Below are 19,580 nucleotides of genomic sequence, written 5' to 3'. Positions count from 1 at the left end.
CCTAATATGGCGTGTGAGAAGACATTTTGTACGGACTATATTAAGCAGGCGCTCACGTTGTCTAGTCACACAGTGTAATATAATCTGTATGTGTCAATAGTAATCAATTGGGAGGCAGCTGCAAAAATAAATATTGATGGTTGGAAGACAACGCAGCGCTCACGGGGAGGATCATCAATACTGATACATCAACACCATTAGTGAAGCAAGGGCCAGAACTAGAGAGCTATGGAGTCGTATGAAGATGACCTAATTATTTAGGTAGTCTTTTTAGGGTTTCGTATCTCAATAGGAACCAGATACAGTCGAAAACTAAAACCCGACTGCGATTGTCTTAATAAACGCTGAAACATTAGAGTGAAATTGTTTTTCTGTCGCTTGATATATGTATTTCAATGTTGTTGTACGTTTATATTCATGAATTTAAAATTTTCTCCTTTTTTTCTATTGTATCGAGTGGGATGTCAAATGGAAAGCATTTGACATCCCACTCGATACAAAAGAAAAAAAATTGGATACCCCTACTTTTTTGATGTAACATCCGATAGGTCAATTTTTTTCGTGTAAAATATAGCGTATGTTACCCGGACCTTTACAACGAATCAGTTGACACCCCATTAATCAAAATCGGCGCAGTAGTTTAGGCACTACGGTGGAACACACAGAATCTGGATACAAGCATACATACATAGGTACATACAGACATTAGTAGTATGTATGTAATTAGTATAATTAATAATATGATGATAATGCGACTCCATTCATGTCCATGTCCTTAGCCATCATGTCACGAAATCTGAGCACCGACATTATTTACCGCGAGGCTGGTAAATTACCTTTCATTTGTTATTCAAACAGACACACAGTCCACACAGACATAGCTAACTGTACAATATGTAGTAATGTGTCACGTATTACAGTTGCATATTTTACAAGTGTAAATTAAATTTATAACACCCCCGACAAATGTAGGTTACAGTAACTAGAAAAGAGCTGATAACTTTCATACGGCTGAACCGATTTTCTTGGATTATAGCTAAGAACACTCTCGATCAAGCCACCTTTCAAACAAAAAAACTGAATTAAAATCGGTTCATTAGTTTAGGAGCTACGATGCCACAGACAGATACACAGATACACACGTACAACTTATAACACCCCTCTTTTTCGGACGCATAACTTTGAGAATATTATGGAGAACTTTCAGGCATGCAGGTTTCCTCACGAGGTTTTCTTTCGTGGTACTGGTTACACATAAATAACTCCGTAAAGTTAGGAGGTCAGCATGCCTGCATCAAAATAATTCGGACCAGTTTTTCCTATCAAATCGTAATAAAGTTAGAGAGGGTTTAATAAATAAGTGATACAATTAAACCGTGGCGATATAAATGGTACACAATACAATCTAATTTATAAATCCATTCGGTACAGCGATAAATTGCGCCGGTCGATTAATTTCAATGGATGTTTTCACCAGTTCTGAGTTCGCAGATGATGTAGTGTGCCCATCTGTTGGGTTATTTTGCTGGTAGATACCTATATTTGTTATCATTTGGCGAGGAGAGTATGAATTCGATTTCGATGCGGTTATCAGTTTTGATAAATCACTCCTCGAGTCCACCGTCCTCACCTACCGTGCTGAAATGTTATGAAAATGAAAAGCTGTGGCTATGTTAGCAGTTTCCCTGAGGGATAAGATTCGACATGAGGAGATTTGCAGGAGAACCAAGGGAAAATCATTAGCAAGCTAATGGTGATTATACCTATCTATATCTATAATATGGATGTAGGCGTTTTAATAATCTATAGGTATCTATACCATTCTATACTAATACTAATAAATAAAATTGGAGTGTCTGTCTGTAATTTCGAAATAACTACCGCATATTAAGGTCATATGGTTATTTGAACGATACTATAACTGAATCACACGTTTTTAAAATTTTTGTCTGTCTGTCTGTCTGTCTGTTTGAAAAGGCTAATCTTCGGAATGGCTGAACGGATTTTGACGGGGTTTTCACAGACAAGTAGAGGATTGACCAGGGAGTAACATAGGCTATTTTTTAACCGACTTTCAAAAAGGGAGTTGTGTTTTTCTACCTATGTACCTACACCGAAATCTCCGAGATTTCTGAACCGATTTGCGTCATTTCTTCTTTAATCGATAGAGGAACTTTGCGACATTATTTCGACGGGTTATTACGGATAGGCTACTTTTGTCCTGGGGGAAATCAAGTTCCCACGGGATTTTCAGAAACCTAAATCCACGCGGGCGAAGCTGCGGGCATCAGCTAGTATAATTATAAAAATCACTTGCTTTAACGATGAAGAAAAACACCGTGAGGAAAAACCTGCACGCCTGAGAATTATCCATCATGCAAAGCTGTGTGAAGTCTGCCGATCCGCACTTGGCCAGCATGGTAAAATTGGCTTAGTATATTTTTAAACATAATAATATGTGTGGTGTTGCGTGGTGGTGGTGCGTATTTTTTGCTTGGTTGCTTGCATTTTCTACGTGTTTACATTTTGGCGAATAATAATGAATTAGAATTGTTGTTTCTTTATTTTTCCTTTGATAAAACAAATTGTTATTTATTTTTCTTCATTGAAATCTTTACTATTTTATCAACAGTCCACATCCCTAACTCCTATTTGCACGACCGTCAAACGAAGCCCCAGCTAATTTCTACCAGTTTAACAAATTCTGACAGGCGTAAATTCAAATTAGATCATGTCATTTATTAGCAGACACTCAACAAAATACTATACCCTTCTCTTTCTTGCCTGCATTCATGGATAGCACGCTGGCTACGTACCGTTAAATTAACGTAACGTTATTTCATGAGTACCTGTACCAGTGACATGAGGATACCGGTTTAAAACTCAATACTATTAGGTATTATGGATTCATTATACGATACAGGATATACAATCAAGATGCATTTCTGTTGCCTGGAAGAGACCGCTAGGTAGCAATAAGGGTGTCAAATTGTTATACTTTTTCTGCGTATTGATTCTGTGGTATATAATAAAAGTAGATAAGTACATATCTACTTATTCATTCACTAAAATTAAAATGAGAGAATGAGACTAAATTATCAATTTGTATTTCAAAATAACGAAACGGTATTCTTGTAACGATACCGGTATTTTTTTTGTAACCGGTTAATTTTATATCGTTAACGGTCTGATGACACGACTTTGCAGAAGAGCTGAGCGCGATTCCACTTGACAGCGTAATTTGGCGGCACAGGCAGCGTCACCAATCTTATTAAGGATGTAAATGAATATGGAATGAATCCATTATTTCACAAACAAGCCCAAGGCTGGGGTGATAATATTGTAGGGAATAGACGTCCTAAATTATACAGAATATTATAAAGAGCTGCTGCAAAGATTGACTAGTTCTAAATTTGTATCACATTTTTTGTATTACTATTAATTCGTACACAATCTCTAAACTAATTTATTGAAAATATTGCTATCCCTTTCCGCAGGACTTCCTACTGACTGACTGACTGACTAATGATTTTAAGCCTGTCGTGACCACGACTCTTGCAACTGAGTCGAAATATCGACAGTTAAAATACTAAAATCGTGGTATGTACCTGTTATCTACAATATGAAATGACTGACTGACCTATCAACGCACAGCTCAAATACTGGACAGATCGGGCTGAACATGCAGATAGCCATTATGACGTAGACATCCGCTAAGAAAGGATTTTCAAAAATTCAACCCCTAAGTGGGTTAAATAAGGGTTTATAAGCCAGTTTTTATTGTAAAATCATAACAGCTCTATGTAATTACCGCCTCCGTGCCCGCCATTAGGCAGCCTTGTATAATAAATGCGTCACCATATTTTCCTCTGTGTGCTCGGGGTTATTTATTGGCTTAAAATTGTAGTCATCGCATACATTATGCGTAACGCCAGGGGTGATTACCTCAGGCGTGAGTTACAAGGTGTTTTGATTAGGGGGCTCATCACTGTAGGTACTGTGGGGTCCCTGATGCTTGAGGCACTAACTTGAAAGCAAAATCGCAATCGTTCTTACTGGCTAGCCACTAGGTATTGATTAATACAATAACAATTATTTTGTGAGAATTTGCTGAATTATTAAGTATAATAACTTGCTAACTAGACAAAGACTAGATGATGACAACTCTTTTTTGTCTAACTTATTGACTAATTCAACTTTGTGTAATTTACGAGTTCTACTTATGCAATACTAGAGGATGCCCGCGACTTCGTCCGCGTGGATTTAGGTTTTTAAAGATCCCATGGGAACTCTTTGATTTTCCGGGATAAAAAGCCTATGTCCGTCCCCGGGATATAAGCTAACTCTGTACCAAATTTCGTCGGAATCGGTAAAACTGTTGGGCCGTGAAAAGGTAGCAGACAGACAGACACACTTTCGCATTTATAATATTAGTATGGATTGTCTGCAATATAATATATCTTTAACCTATTCCTAAATTGAGTAATAGTTTTGGACTGTTTGACCACTTCAGGTAAGCTATTAAACATAATTTACATATGTGCATTATGTACACCTTCACACATCATATTTGTTTCCGTAGGTTTTAAGACACACTTTCGTAATTATAATATTAGTAATAGATATTATTAAAGCAACTAAATTGTAATTGTACCTCCACCGAAGTTTACCGAAAGTTAAGTTTACTGAGGTGTGAAATTTATACCTCACTAAACTTAGCAACAAGATGTTATCAAAGACCAAAACAACTGTACCAACTAAGACGGGCTTATCTCTACCCCAAGAAATCTGTACAACAATGCCCAGCGTGTTAACTAGCTGGGTCACCGCAGAGGCAAATTACAACGTGGGAGAGGGACAAAAGGAGCTGGAACTTAGGGGACAGAAAGGGACAGGGGGTCGTTAATTGATTCGAAGTGTAGACGAAGGAGGGTTAATAGTGTCGAGCTTGCTTGGTCTTAATTGTGCGGTGTCTTGTTTCAGGGTTGTTTCGGGCTCGAATAAATGACTTGCGGATTAGTTCGGGATGCCCTGACAAATTGTATTCAAACTGTTTTCTGTACTATATTTGTAACGTAAGCTATGATTGCCAGTGGCAGAGTTTAGGTACTTACAAAATTAAAAAGATCCATTGACTTAGTTGGTACTAGAGGATGCCTGCGACTTCGTCTGCGCGGTTGTGGATTTTTAAAGATCCCGTGGGAACTGTTTGATTTCCGGGATAAAAAGTTGCCTATGTCAATTACAGGGATGCAAGCTACCTCCGCACCAAATTTCATACAAATCGCTTAAGTGGTTTTTGGGAATCCCGTGGGAAATCTTTGTTTTTCCGGGATAAAAAGTAGCCTATGTCCGTCCTGGGGATATAAGCTAACCCTGTACCAAATTTCGGCAAAATCGGTTAAACTGTAGGGCCGTGAAAAGGTAGCAGACAGACACACTTTCGCATTTTTAATATTAAGTATGGATTAGTATGGATTGATAGATGATTATACCTAACGACGAGATCGTAACCTCTCATCTATAACCTTGCGCTCGAATAGGAATCCATAACGGAGAAGGTATCCAAGTTACAAAGTTCTGAACCGCCCTATCCAATAGACTTGACGGAAGATTTACTGTTTTAATAGTTGCAACATGGCAGTGGTCAGAGCCGGCCATTTATCTGGCGACTAAATTAAAGGCCACGTAATAAAAGCGATTCCGCCGCAATTTCAGGGATTTGGGGGTCTCAACTTAATGGTAATTTACGTGAAATATTATTTGTAGGTAGTTTGGTTTTATTACATTTTAAAAGTTTCAGGAAGGTAATTTCACTGTGGTGATAGGTTAAGACTTCGACTTCCTATTTTAAGGGTTCCGTGCCTTAAAAGGCAAAAAGAAACTCTTACAGGATCAATCAATCGATAAATCAAAAACTATTATACATACAAATAAATAAAAATCTGTTTTAGAATGTACAAGTAAAGCCCTTTCATATGATACCACACTTGGTATAGTTATCTTATTTTGAAAATTGAAACACATTTTAATTTTTTTTAATGATGTAACCATAAATTCGCGGTTTTCAGATTTATTCCTGTATTTGTGCTATAAGACCTACCTACCTACCAAATTTCATGATTCTAGGTCAACGGGAAGTACCCTATAGGTTTCTTGACAGACAGACAGACAGACAACAAAGTGACCCTATAAGGGTTCCGTTTTTCCTTTTGAGGTACGGTACCCTGAAAATAAACCCTCAGAGTATGATAACAATCAACCTTACAGCATCAATAAAATCGACAAATACCTAAGTAATAAAATCGCAAGGTAAGACTTATCTAAGTAAGGAAGTAAGTTACACGCAATTCAGTTCGCAATCCCGCGGCAAATACTCTAACGCCGTCCGTTGTAATTTACTCCTGAGATTTTCCACCCACCAGTATACTAACCGCGCTGCTAACACAGTTTAGTAAGAATACAGTAGGCTTAGTATACGATTCTACATCTTATCTTGCTACTAGCTGACGCCCGCGACTTCGTCCGCGTGGATTTAGGTTTTTCGAAATCCCGTGGGAAATCTTTGATTTTCCGGGAGAAAAAGTAGCCTATGTGCTAATCCAGGATACTATCTATCTCCTTTCCCAATTTCAGCCAAATCCGTCCAGTGGTTTTTGCGTGAAGAAGTAACAAACATACACACACACACACACCCATACAAACTTTCGCTTTTATAATATTAGTGTGATAGAATTCAAGCGTTGAAACACTTATCGACATTAAAGTTTATGTTCATCCACATACTAAAGCCATTAAGCTCAGTAATAATGAATTATTTTAGACTTTAAAGCAGGGAACTTTAAGTCCGTTTTACTGTGTTTTATTGTATTTCAACGAATTCTATCAACGTTGATGAGATGTGAAATCTTAACACAGTGCATCCTAAGCCGGAACTTGGTCTAACGCACTCCGTGCGTCTCGAATCTCGATATAGGTATAAGATTATCGATATGTGTAACGATTAAGAGGGGTCTCTCCGTCACTCGCTTCATACAAACGTAGTTCCAATTTCATCATGAAATTTTGCAGACACATTCTAGAAACAAATATCTATGTTTGTGGTTTTCCAGATTTCTGTTAAAATATTCAATTTCAAAGTTACGCGGTCTTAAAAATTTACATACAAATCTTTGAGCCCCTGTAATTTTAAAACTACATATTTTTAGAAAATCTAAAACACCACAGACACACATATTAGTTTCTAGAATTGTCTGCAAAATTTCATGGACTTTAGTTGCTTAATATTCAAATGAAATTGGAACTACGATTGTATGAAGCGAGTGACGGAGGAGCCCTGTTAAAGACCCGTTCCTATATTCAATCTATCTGTTATCTGTCGATACGTTTTAAGCTTACTTGTCAAAAAAGATCGTCTAATTATTATTATTGACATACAACAACGTTGCTAAGTAACTAATCGGCAAATTATAGATAGACGTTGGGTATATGTACACTGGTTTTTTTTCTCTCTCGTCTGGCTTTACAAAGATTAGCCAATGTCAAGTTTGTAGTTATTTGTAACAAGTTAGTTAAACTATACAATTATGGACTCCGTCTGTGCCGGCGCTCGCCGACATACGCACGGCACCCCCGTCGTTAGGGCGCTTTCCAGTCAGTTTTAACAAAAAAACACTCCAAAAAGGCAGAGCACGCCCGCCAGCTAACACCAACACAGACGAAGTCCATGTACACTGTACGAACCTATTAATATAATCCCTCTGTGAATCTGTAGAAACTAGAAACGTATTTGAATAAAGTTGCAACATGCCGACAAAGGAAAATAACAGATAAAGGAAAATATAGAATCGCAAAACAAAAGTATTACCCCTTACTCTAGTTTTACCTTATTTAACTAAAGTACCTACCTCGGTACAAAGAAACAGGGTCAGTAAAAATGTGTCTCGCATGGAACGCCATTTCTATGTAAATTTTATTGGGGCATCCGTTTAATCCCGCGCTTTGCCGCTCAAACGAGCGTGTATCTCGCTTCAACGGATTAGGGCTGCCACTACAACGTGGATTGGAAAATAATATAATTGGATTTTTATTCACTATTGTATTATATTACTTACGCTAAGAGCTCATACGCTCAAACTTAGCAGATTAGGACTTCCACTAAAATGTAAATATATATGTAGTACTAGCTGATGCCCGCGACTTCGTTCGCGTGGATGTAGGTTTTTTTAAATTCCCGTGGGAACTCTTTGATTTTCCGGGATAAAAAGTAGCTTATGTGCTAATCCAGGGCATAATCTATCTCCATTCTAAATTTCAGCCCAATCCGTCCAGTAGTTTTTGCGTGAAGGAGTAATAAACATACACACACACACACACACACACACACACACACACACACACACACACACACACACACACACACACACACACACACAAACTTTCTCCTTTATAATATTAGTGTGATTTAATTGGCAGCTTGAATCCTCTTCCTTATCGTCGATAGGCTAAATTGAGCTCCCTGTAATTTTTTGAGATCCTAAGTTTGAGGTTAAGTTTCTTTGAGGTACATGTAGGACGTAGATACTTCCGATTCCTTGACACCTGACTCATTAAAAAGCGGTCATTCCATGGCTCAGTGGAACGTTTTCCTTGCCTTGCCCTCTTTGACAAATATCAGGATTATGACGAGTTGAGATGATAATGATAAAAGCTGTTTTATTGTAGTTTAGTTATTTTAGCGAAAAAACATTATTTTTCACAGATACTTTTGGACAGCCCTGAAACAAATTAGCCATAAAGATCCGCTGATAGTTTGGCAAGTGCAAGTATGCGCAGTGCAAAGTTAGCTAAGTCGTGATAAAAAAGGCTTACGCGGTGCTTGCGACTAACAAGCTTCGTACTAACAGCTTTGTTTTGTTTTACTGTTTTATCTTAATATCTATTATACTAAAGATTCGTGTTTCGCACGGGTACTAAAAAAGTTTAATTTTGGCCAATTGGAACTTAAATTAATGGATAACAAGTGTAAATTAAAAATGTATAACACCCCCGACAAGTGAAGGTTACAGTAACTAGAAAAGAGCTGATAACTTTCAAACGGCTGCACCGATTTTCTTGGATTATAGCTAAGAACACTCTCGATCAAGCCACCTTTCAAAAAGAAAAACTAAATTAAAATCAGTTCATTGGTTTAGGAGCTACGATGCCACAGACAGATACACAGATACACTCATCAAACTTATAACACCCCTCTTTTTGGGTCGGGGGTTACAAATTGAATGATATCTTTACAGTATTTAGGCTTCCGTGGTTATAACAAAGAACCGTTATAGCTTCGTTCAGTCTGTCTGTTCGTCTATCCGTCTGTCTATTTGTGCATCCCAGGCATTTTAAAAATAAACTATTTATAAAGTTAGAATTAAGTAGGGACAGTTATTAAAACCTATGATAAGTATATACAAAGGTAGGTATACTTATCTACTTGAATTTTGAAAAAAAATTGAAAAGCACAGTCGAAAAAATTCTTTTTTGGTTTATTCTTTCGATATAGGTAATTATAACATCATCAAATTGATCATTCTGAAGTTTCTTATATAGGTTTTGTGGGAAAAAAATACTGTTTTTAAGAATGATCGCAAAAGTTTATAGCAACTATCATGGCCACAGAACCCTATCTTAAACGTGATCTGACACGCACTTGACAATTTTTTTTCTAGTTTTGGTATGAAGAATAATATGAGCCTGCATTTTAGGTGAAACAGCTTTTACGCTTCTTATAAAATAAGCTCTCCTATTTCACTTAAATTTTTGAAGTATGTACCTAAGCACATTTACTATGAAACTTTGGATAATATTAAAGTAAATAAATACTGTATTTCCGTCGAGAGACTAGACAATTTCAAAACACAATAAAGACATTTTACATTCCCGCCCGCGTGTACAAAATCTTTATTCCGATAGCGACCGTCGTATTATTCTATTCGACAACCGGGAATCGCTACATCCGAGTTAATTTAAAATCCCCCGTAAGGAATATCTGTCGAGCAATCGATAGTTTATTCAATTCTAACGATTTCAATTTTATCACAATCGCAATCGGGTTCTAAATGGCCGTGGTAGCAACACTGGTTGAATCGGAGGATCTCTGTGCGTTTATTGACACAAGGTTCCAATTTGTAATCGTGTTCCTGTGGTTTACGTCCTTGTCTCTTTGCATTTCTACATCTTTAACTTCTAGAAATTTTAGACTTTAATACTAAAGTGTCAAGGTTGAATCTCAAATGTTCGTAGTTGCAAGAGGTTTGTGTATAGTGATGTAGTTGGGAGAGTTGTGTTAGCAGAATCTTCAATAGGTACGTGGTGTTAGAATGATTCTATTAAGATGTTGCGATTAGAAAATAAATTACCAATATTATTGGCTTGTGGTAGATTTAACAATAAACTCGACTTTGCATCATAAACGTTATATTAAATTAAACTCATCATAATACAATGCCAATAATTCTTGCAAAAAAAGACTAAGATAGGAAGGGGAAAACTGTGTACAAGTACTTAAATAAATAATGATAAATAAAAGTAAAGCTCTAGTATCGACTAAGTCTTACAAATTACATAGTCGATACTAGAGCTAATTTCTTAAACTGGACCCTTTCAACTAAAGATTTTTGTATAAACCTGCGAGGATGATACTGCCATTGTCGCAATTCAAATGCCACAAGCCTACTTGGTCGTATTAGTTTACAAATTGCAAAAAACCAAATTAAATTTGAATTTCGCGGGCAGACCCGTCTCATGCCCCTTAAACTCTTAACTCCGAAAAGTTGGAGATATGTGATCGAAAAATCAGACCAAAGTCTTTAACCGCTAAACCAACATCGTTTTTGTTTAGTTTTGAAGTTAAGTAAGAAGTGCAATAATAGTAGACATGAAAAGTGCAACAAATAAATGAGTTGTTTTAAAAACATTTCAGCCAATGGCACGCCGCGGTCATATTTCAGCGTTCCAGCAAAATTAAGGTTTCAACAAGTACAAAGCATCCCGGGAAGCTAATGTAGCAGCTGTCAAAACACTATGCTAGGGTGACCACGACTTTTCGCACTAGTGGATAAACTAGGTTTTAACTAACAGCTGAAATCCATTCTAATATTCCATCTATAAATAATAGATCTATATTAATATCCATATCCATATTAGTATTAAATCCATACTTCCATACTGATATTATAAATGTTAAATTTTCACGGTCCATCCTTTTACCCGTTTTTGATGAAATTTGGTACGGCTTTCATTCCGAGGTTGGACATAGCCTGGATTTAGGTTTTTAAAAATCCCGTGGTAGCTCTTTGATTTTCTGGGATAAAAAATTGCCTATGTCTGTCCCCGGGATGTAAGCTAACTCTATAAATGTCATCAAATTCGGTTAAAATATTGGACAGTCAAAAGCTAGCAGACCGACAGGCAGACGGACATACTTTCTCATTTATAATATTATTAGTTTGGATGTTTCTGCGTTTTGTTTTTGTACTGTGTACTGTGTTTGTGCCATTGTCACAAATAAAAAAATATTTATTTTTATGTAACCGACTAGTAAGACCGTGTCTGGCCCAATTTTATACTTACGTCATTTTCAGATATTGCAATAGTTATTTATGGTCACCGTACTGCAACAACTTTTTGTCGGTTGTCTGCTCTCTCTCTCCGCAGACAGACTTGATCTATTCTCCTTCGGGTCCACATTTTTATCTTACAAAGTGTTCAGATAGACACCGAGCGAACTTTGTGGAAAATTCACCGTTTTCCCGAATCAAACTATCTTAACTACCAAGCAGACTGCACTTTAATTTTGACCCCATTGATTAAGCAGCAGAGTTGGGAATTGAATGGGATTTTCTTGTTAAATATGTGGATGGTGTAGTAAGAATACAGGAGTAGGGTATAAATATATGAAGGTACATTAATCTAAACAGACGTGCATTCCTTTGTGGGGGGCAGAGTTGAAATGGCGTGAAAATATGACTCGTTATTTATGTCCCCCGTCAAGCGTGGATGAGAATTTGAGAAATCCCTTTACTTTAGACACGTCGGGATGAGTAAATGGTCTGAATTTATTTGCAAGGTATACGAGTCAGTGTAACTGAAGTTACGTGGCTACAATTTTTAAGGGTTGTGTGCCCGAAGGGTTCCAACGGGATTCTATTAGGTACCTACTAAGCCTTTACTATCCGGTCGTCTGTTTGTCAATGGGCCGTATCTCGTGAACCGTAATAGGTAGAGAGCTAAAATTTTCACAGAATGTGTATTTCTGTTGCCCATAATATAACAAATAGGTATACCTATTTAGTAAAAATTTCAAAATGGTCGCTATGAAAATTTAAAGAAATTCAAGAGTTATTTCTTGTACGACGGTAGGTATAAGGTACTAGTTTGTGTGCTAGACCGACTCACACTTGGCCAATTTTTTGTGTAGTTTTGATCTTTGAACTATAATTTTGGATTGGTTTTGAAATAAGTGTTCGCATTTTATATAGACATCTTTTTATTCAAAAACTACCTTACCTACAACATAGCATACCAAATAAAACTACTTCCAAATAAACTATAAGCATTATGATTATAATGATCACACTGATATTATAACGGCGAAAGTTTGTGTGAATGTGTGTATGTTTGTTACTCCTTCACGCAAAAACTACTGGACGGATTTGGCTGAAATTTGTAATGGAGACAGATTATCCTGGATTAGCACATAAGCTACTTTTTATCCCGGAAAATCAAAGAGTTCCCACGGGATTTCAAAAAACCTAAATCCACGCGGGCGAAGTCGCGGGCATCGGCTATAATAAAATTATAGGTAGTTCAGGCTTTTAGAAAAAAATCGCTTTACTTCTTATGTGAGTTATGAAAATATATACCTAAGTGCATAATTCAATATTATACAGTTATACGCATTCACCGTTATTCTTAAAACTACAAAACCGAAATAGCAATAAACAGCAAAAACAAAAACAGCAAGTTACGACGCCATCATAAAAGAGGCAAATAAAAAATGCCGCACGCAACATAAAGCATATTTTTATTGCGGCTATCAATAACATTTTATAGGAACATTCAATAACATATTCTTAGATGGTGAACAGACGAACTCACAAGGAAAACAGAAGACTGAATTAATTAAAAATTGGTCAAGCGTGAGGCGAACTTGCACACAAAGTGTTCCGTACCATCGTACAAGAAATAACACTTTTTATTTTTTAATTTATTGGCGGCCATTTTGAAATTTTTAATATTCGCTGTTATAGCGGCAATATAATTACACATGTCTTTTCAATTCGCTACCTATTGCGACATAATAGTCACAATCAATACTGTGCGATAAAAAAAAGAAACTCCACTCGTCTCCTGAAATGAGATGCTCAGTTACTCTATTTCTCTCGCCAGACAGTCCCCCATGACTGAGAATTTTGAGCTTACTTCTACCTGTTCCTGATGAGTCGACATCTTGCGGTAGATCATGTCATGTCATGCCATTGAGTCTTGTCTTTATCGATAGACAAGTGTAAATTAAAAATTTATAACGCCCCCGACGATCCAAAGTATTTGAGTTTTCCAAAACATCATTTTCAAATAAATAATTATGTATTTAGGCAACGTCCATCTTGACAGCTTGACATTTGTTAATTGACATAATATTATGAACCTAACGGTTATCTAACCTTCTTTTCTACAAGAAAACTAGAAAAGAGCTGATAACTCTTAAACGGCTGAACCAATTTTTTTAGATTATAGCTAAGAACACTCTCGATCAAGCCACCTTTCAATCAAAAAAAACTAAATTAAAATCGGTTCATTCGTTTAGGCGCTACGATGCCACAGACAGATACACAGATACACACGTCAAACTTATAACACCCCTCTTTTTGGGTCGGGGGTTAAAAATCGTAACAAGAAACTCATTACTTATGTACAAATTAAATTAACTATAGTCGATCGGTGAAGGTGTCATTAATACAAAATTTCGCTTAGTTTCTTTTTAAGGACTCCTTCGTTGACCTTTAAATCTACTCTTAACCATTCTATACTTATATCTTAGTTACAGATGCTCCGTTTCACGAAGACCGTTTGGCTATATCTGTGTGAGAGTACACGCACGCATTGTTATAGTGTGGATGGTGCTCAATTTTGACCACGAACGCGGTTTACGTTACGCACACAAATTCTCGCTCACTACTACAACCAAGGCTAAGTCATCGTGAAATAGACATCTATGCTGTAGCTACTTAATCTCTCATCATAATATTTTTATTTTTTTTAAGAATATTAGCCATGCTAATCATGACTAACACTCCCCTTTCCCCTCCAATTAAGCGTAAAGCTTGTGCTAGGAGTGGGTACGACAATAGTGCAACGATGGGATTTGAACCGCCGACCTTTCGGAATTCAGTCCACTCCTCAACCGTTGAGCTGTCGAGGCAATTATTTAAATACTCTTGGCAACCTAAATCTACCTTCCCTTATGTTCTTTATTCAATAATACAGTTTACATCTACTTGGACAGTAGGTTACAAGTGTAAATTAAAAATTTATAACACCCCCGACAAGTGAAGGTTACAGTAACTAGAAAAGACCGAAAAGACCTGATAACTTTCAAAGGGCTGAACTGATTTTCTTGGACTATTCCGCGCCTACGATCTAAAGTATCTGAGTTTTCCAAAACATCATTTTCAAATAAATAATTATGTATTTAGGCAACGTCCATCTTGACAGCTTGACATTTGTCAATTGACATAATATTATGAACCTAACGGTTATCTAACCTTCTTTTCTACAAGAAAACTAAAAAAGAGCGGATAACTCTTAATTCTTTTGGATTATAGCTAAGAACACTCTCGATCAAGCCACCTTTCAAACAAAAAAAAGTAAATTAAAATCGGTTCATTCGTTTAGGCGCTACGATGCCACAGACAGATACCCAGATACACAGATACACAGATACACAGACACACAGATACACAGATACACACGTCAAACTTATAACACCCCTCTTTTTGGGTCGGGGGTTAAAAATATTTTTGACCGAACATCACTAAATCAAGAAATATCTGAATGACTCACATAGTTTAACACGTCCAAAACGAAATATCTGTTTCTAACATGTCGTTGCTTTAAAAATGTACCCATTTTACGTAGTCGTATAATAGTTCGCTTTTTTTAAGATATACGATTAAATTGAAATCGACTTTCACCCAATGAAATAAGGAATAAAGTGGCTTGTATGTCATTTTGTTTGTTATTGCATGTCAAATTTTTATTAGACATAACTTTCAAAAACCGGTCAAGTGCGAGTCTTCCGCACACATGAAGAGTTCCGTACAAGTTTTTTTTTATGTAATGACAATTCAGTTGTCGGATTTTTCTCTTTACTTGGGCCACAGGAGTAGAGTGCTTGGGCTATAAGATATTGCTACCTGCCTTTCATGATTCTAGGTAAACGGGAAGTATCCAATTTATAAGTTTTGATTCTCTTGAAAGATGCGACAGACGGACACACAGACAGACGACGAAGTGGTGAAGGAAAACACCGTCAGGAAACCTGCATGCTTGAGAGTTGGCCATAATGCTCCCTCAAAGGTGCGTGAGGTCTGCCAATACGTGCTTGGCCAGTGTGGTAGCTTCTCATTCTGAGAGGAGACTTGTGCTTGTGGTTGATCCTGATGATGATGATTTTTAAACGTATTTTGTCAAAGTAAACAAGCTGAGTTCAAGCAGATAAAAGAAGGTGCGCCTAATGCATCATCCAAACCTGCGCGATAAAGCGACTACGAAGCGGGAACCTCAGCCGCGCGGAGGGTCATCGCCTTCTACGATATTTAATGGTGCCATGCACACCTACGCGACTACATCAGTCGAGGCTACATCTTTTTTTTCTCTACAGATACCTACTGAACCCTAAAAATAGTTTGACTATGGTTTGGGTTTGGGTTGATTGTTCGTGGCCTTTGGTTGACTGTTGTGTATTATGTGTGTGTATTGTGTGTGTGTATTGAATTGATGTTTTCTCGTTTAACTGTGATTATAATATTTTATAAATAAGAAACTCGAGATTGGAGTTTTCCAAAACATTATTTTCAAATAAATAATTATGTATCTAGGCAACGTCCATCTTATTGACATTTGTCAATTGACATAATATTATGAACCTCTGTTACAATAGTGAAAGATCCCAGGGCCACCAGCCGTCACGTATTTTCTGACGAACGAAATGTGGACGATTGAGTAGTGTTAGTATGTACTAAGAACGCATGCCTACAGACCTGCTAGCTTGCTTAGACGGCCAATTTTCAGGTATCAGGTAATCAAAGTACATAAAAACATTACTTAACTCACGTAAATTCTCCAATTTTTTTAATTTTTAGCTGATTTTTTTAATATTAATAATTAATTGACATAAGTAAACTATAAGAGAGTGAGAGAGAAGTCAATATATCCTAATACATGTCTCACTCAGTCTCATGCGCGTATATAATGCCCTCGCGCTCAAACTCACAGAGGCATTAAAATTGATTAGGGGATGATTGGCCCTCTGGATCGGTCTGTCTTCTTGTAAAAGGTTTTAAAATAGTTGTCTGGTGGACATATATAAAAATAGAGCATCAGAATTTACGTGCAGTTAAGTAATTACTTATTTTGGGAGCTTTAAAGTGTCTGCAAAGCAGTACGGCCGACGCGGGAAGTGTCTGGGAGTATTGGCGACTTATTTTTAAGGATATTGCCTAAAATATACGTAAAAATCAGCTTGGAGAATTTACGTGAGGTAAGTAATGTTTTTATGTACCTTGATTATCAGATACCTGAAAATTGGCCGTCTAAGCAAGCTAGCAGGTAGGCTAGGCATGCCTTCTTAGTACTTACTAACACTACTCAATCGTACATATTTCCTTTGTCAGAAAATACGTAACCTCTGGGGGCCCTGGGATAAAAGTAATAAGAAAACCAGAAAAGAGCTGATAACTTCCAAACGGCTGAACCAATTTTTTTGGATTATAGCTAAGAACACTCTCGATCAAGCCACCTTTCAAACAAAAAAAACTAAATTAAAATCGGTTCATTCGTTTAGGCGCTACGAGGCCACAGACAGATACACAGATACACAGATACACAGATACACAGATACACAGATACACAGATACACAGATACACAGATACACAGATACACAGATACACAGATACACAGATACACACGTCAAACTTATAACACCCCTCTTTTTGGGTCGGGGGTTAAAAATAGCGAATAACGCAATAAAGCATTGGACAGCACATAAACAAGATTTACACGAAAACTGCGCTCCTGGAGCAGTCCCTAGCGAGCATAAAGCTACACACGTTTATCTCCGCTCTCTCGATAAACAAACTGCGGAAGAGAGGATAAAGCCGAAAGACCAGCATATATCTCACGGGGCAATAAAATAAATCCGACTCCGCGCCATAATAACATTCAGAGCGCTGAATTATTTTCTAATCCGTAGCCGGGAAGCTAATAGTGCGCACGTGCCGGTCTTTACCCTGACTTACGAGCGGAAACATCCCGAGAAAAACATCAATTTCCTCCCAAGCCGGCGGTATAATGCCGCCCTAATGCGGACACCTTCATAATTGTCAAATAAATTCGGCGAAAAAGTGGTAGAGCTTAGCTCGGTGAGAATGTAATGACGTCATAAAGTCCCAGCCGCCTTGATCCAGCGGCTGAGGTGAAAAAAAGTGTCGAGGAAGTGCGCGCTTAAGCTGAGTCGGCAGAAATAGGGGACGGGGTACGCTTAAGTTTATTCAGTGGAATCGTAAAATTGAGAACAGAGTGCAAATGCTGGACTTAGGTAAATTGGTATAGCTTAGGCTGATCATGAGGTGAGTTGAAGGAAATCCAGAATAACTGGCACAGATTAGCGGGTTAGGAAGGACACACAGACAGACAGACAACAAAGTGATCCTATAAGGGTTCCGTTTTTCCTTTTGAGGTACGGAACCCTAAAAATACATGAATTTATAACATTGAACTTACATTAAAGTAAAGTAAAGGACATTTTAAATCATAGGTATGCAGGTAATTTTGCCAGTGAAAGTCAATCCATGCATGCAGTTCCTCTCACAAAGTTCAATGAAAGTTCATTTCGATTTCTGAACAATCAATTCTGTTTGACATCCATCATAGCATCTACCTTTAATCTGACGTCCTTCCTGATAATAAATCCTAACGTCTTGTAACCGAACATATAAAGTGAAAGTCAAAGTCAAAATCATTAATTAAAAGTAGGTACTATTGTACTTCTTTTGATGGTCGAAATTGTTAAAATACGATATAGTGGTGATAAATACGTAACTTAAAACAATAGCTATACGAGCTAGCTAAAGCTATAAGCTACTTCAAAGCTATTTTCTGAAATATACACGTTTGTACCAGACATGTCAGATTCTCATCAGATTTAATTCAAAAGAGCGTTCCCAAAAAGGAAACCGAAACAGACCACAAAGTGAACATAATTCCTCCAAACGAACGTGTTTCTGGCAACACTCGCGCATTTTTCCACGCTTAGTTGCCAGTAATATTTCCCTTAGAGGTTGTAATTGCCTCGCCAGGTGGTCGTAAATAACGGAGAGCGACCGCAAAGTAGGGGCGATGTTTATCTTGTAAATATTAAGCTGGACGTGACTGAAGTAGTGAATGTAAGAAGTCTTCTAGGCAAGCGTGCTCCATCTTAGGCTGCAACATCACTTGCCAGCAAGTCTTCAAAGTAATTCAGATTGACATTCATATTTTAATCTTTTTATATTATGTAAAAACTAGCTTATGCCCACGACTTCGTCCGAGTGAACTACACTTTAAACCCCTATTTTACACCTTTAGGGGTTGAATTGTCACAAATCCTTTCTTAACGAATGTGTACATCATAATAGCTACGAATATATGCTTCAGCCCGATCCGTCCAGTAGTTTGAGCTGTGCGTTGGTATATCAGTCAGTCACCTTTTCCTTTTATATATTTAGATGAATGAATACCTATTTCTCTTGGTTACGCCATAAATTGAGAATGAGTGGATCACATTGGATAATTCTTTGTTTGTTGTGTTCGTGATTGTCAGGACAAGGTTTGTATGAAAGATTTTTTTGGAAAATCCACGGGAAAAGACAGTTCCCGCAGGACAAGGACAAAATCGCGGGTAACAGCTAATTATTTAGATTTTTATGCTAGCAGTACCGTAAATCGGCTACCGGGATGTTCATGATTTCAATAAGTGTAAATTAAAAATTTATAACACCCCCGACAAGTGAAGGTAACTAGAAAAGAGCTGATAACTTTCAAATGGCTGAACCGATTTTCTTCGACTATAGCTAAGAACACTCTCGATTAAGCCACCTTTCAAACAAAAAAAAAAAACTAAATTAAAATCGGTTCATTCGTTTGGCGCTACGATGCCACAGACAGATACACAGACACACAGATACACACGTCAAACTTATAACACCTCTCTTTTTGGGTCGAGGGTTAAAAAAATACTCCATTCAGTAATAATCTCGCTTCATTATAATTA

The sequence above is a fragment of the Maniola jurtina genome, chromosome 8 (assembly GCF_905333055.1).
Source record: "Maniola jurtina chromosome 8, ilManJurt1.1, whole genome shotgun sequence".
In the NCBI taxonomy this organism is placed as follows: Eukaryota; Metazoa; Arthropoda; class Insecta; order Lepidoptera; family Nymphalidae; genus Maniola; species Maniola jurtina.
The sequence above is the reverse complement of the archived record's forward strand: the minus strand, read 5'-3'. Positions refer to the sequence as shown.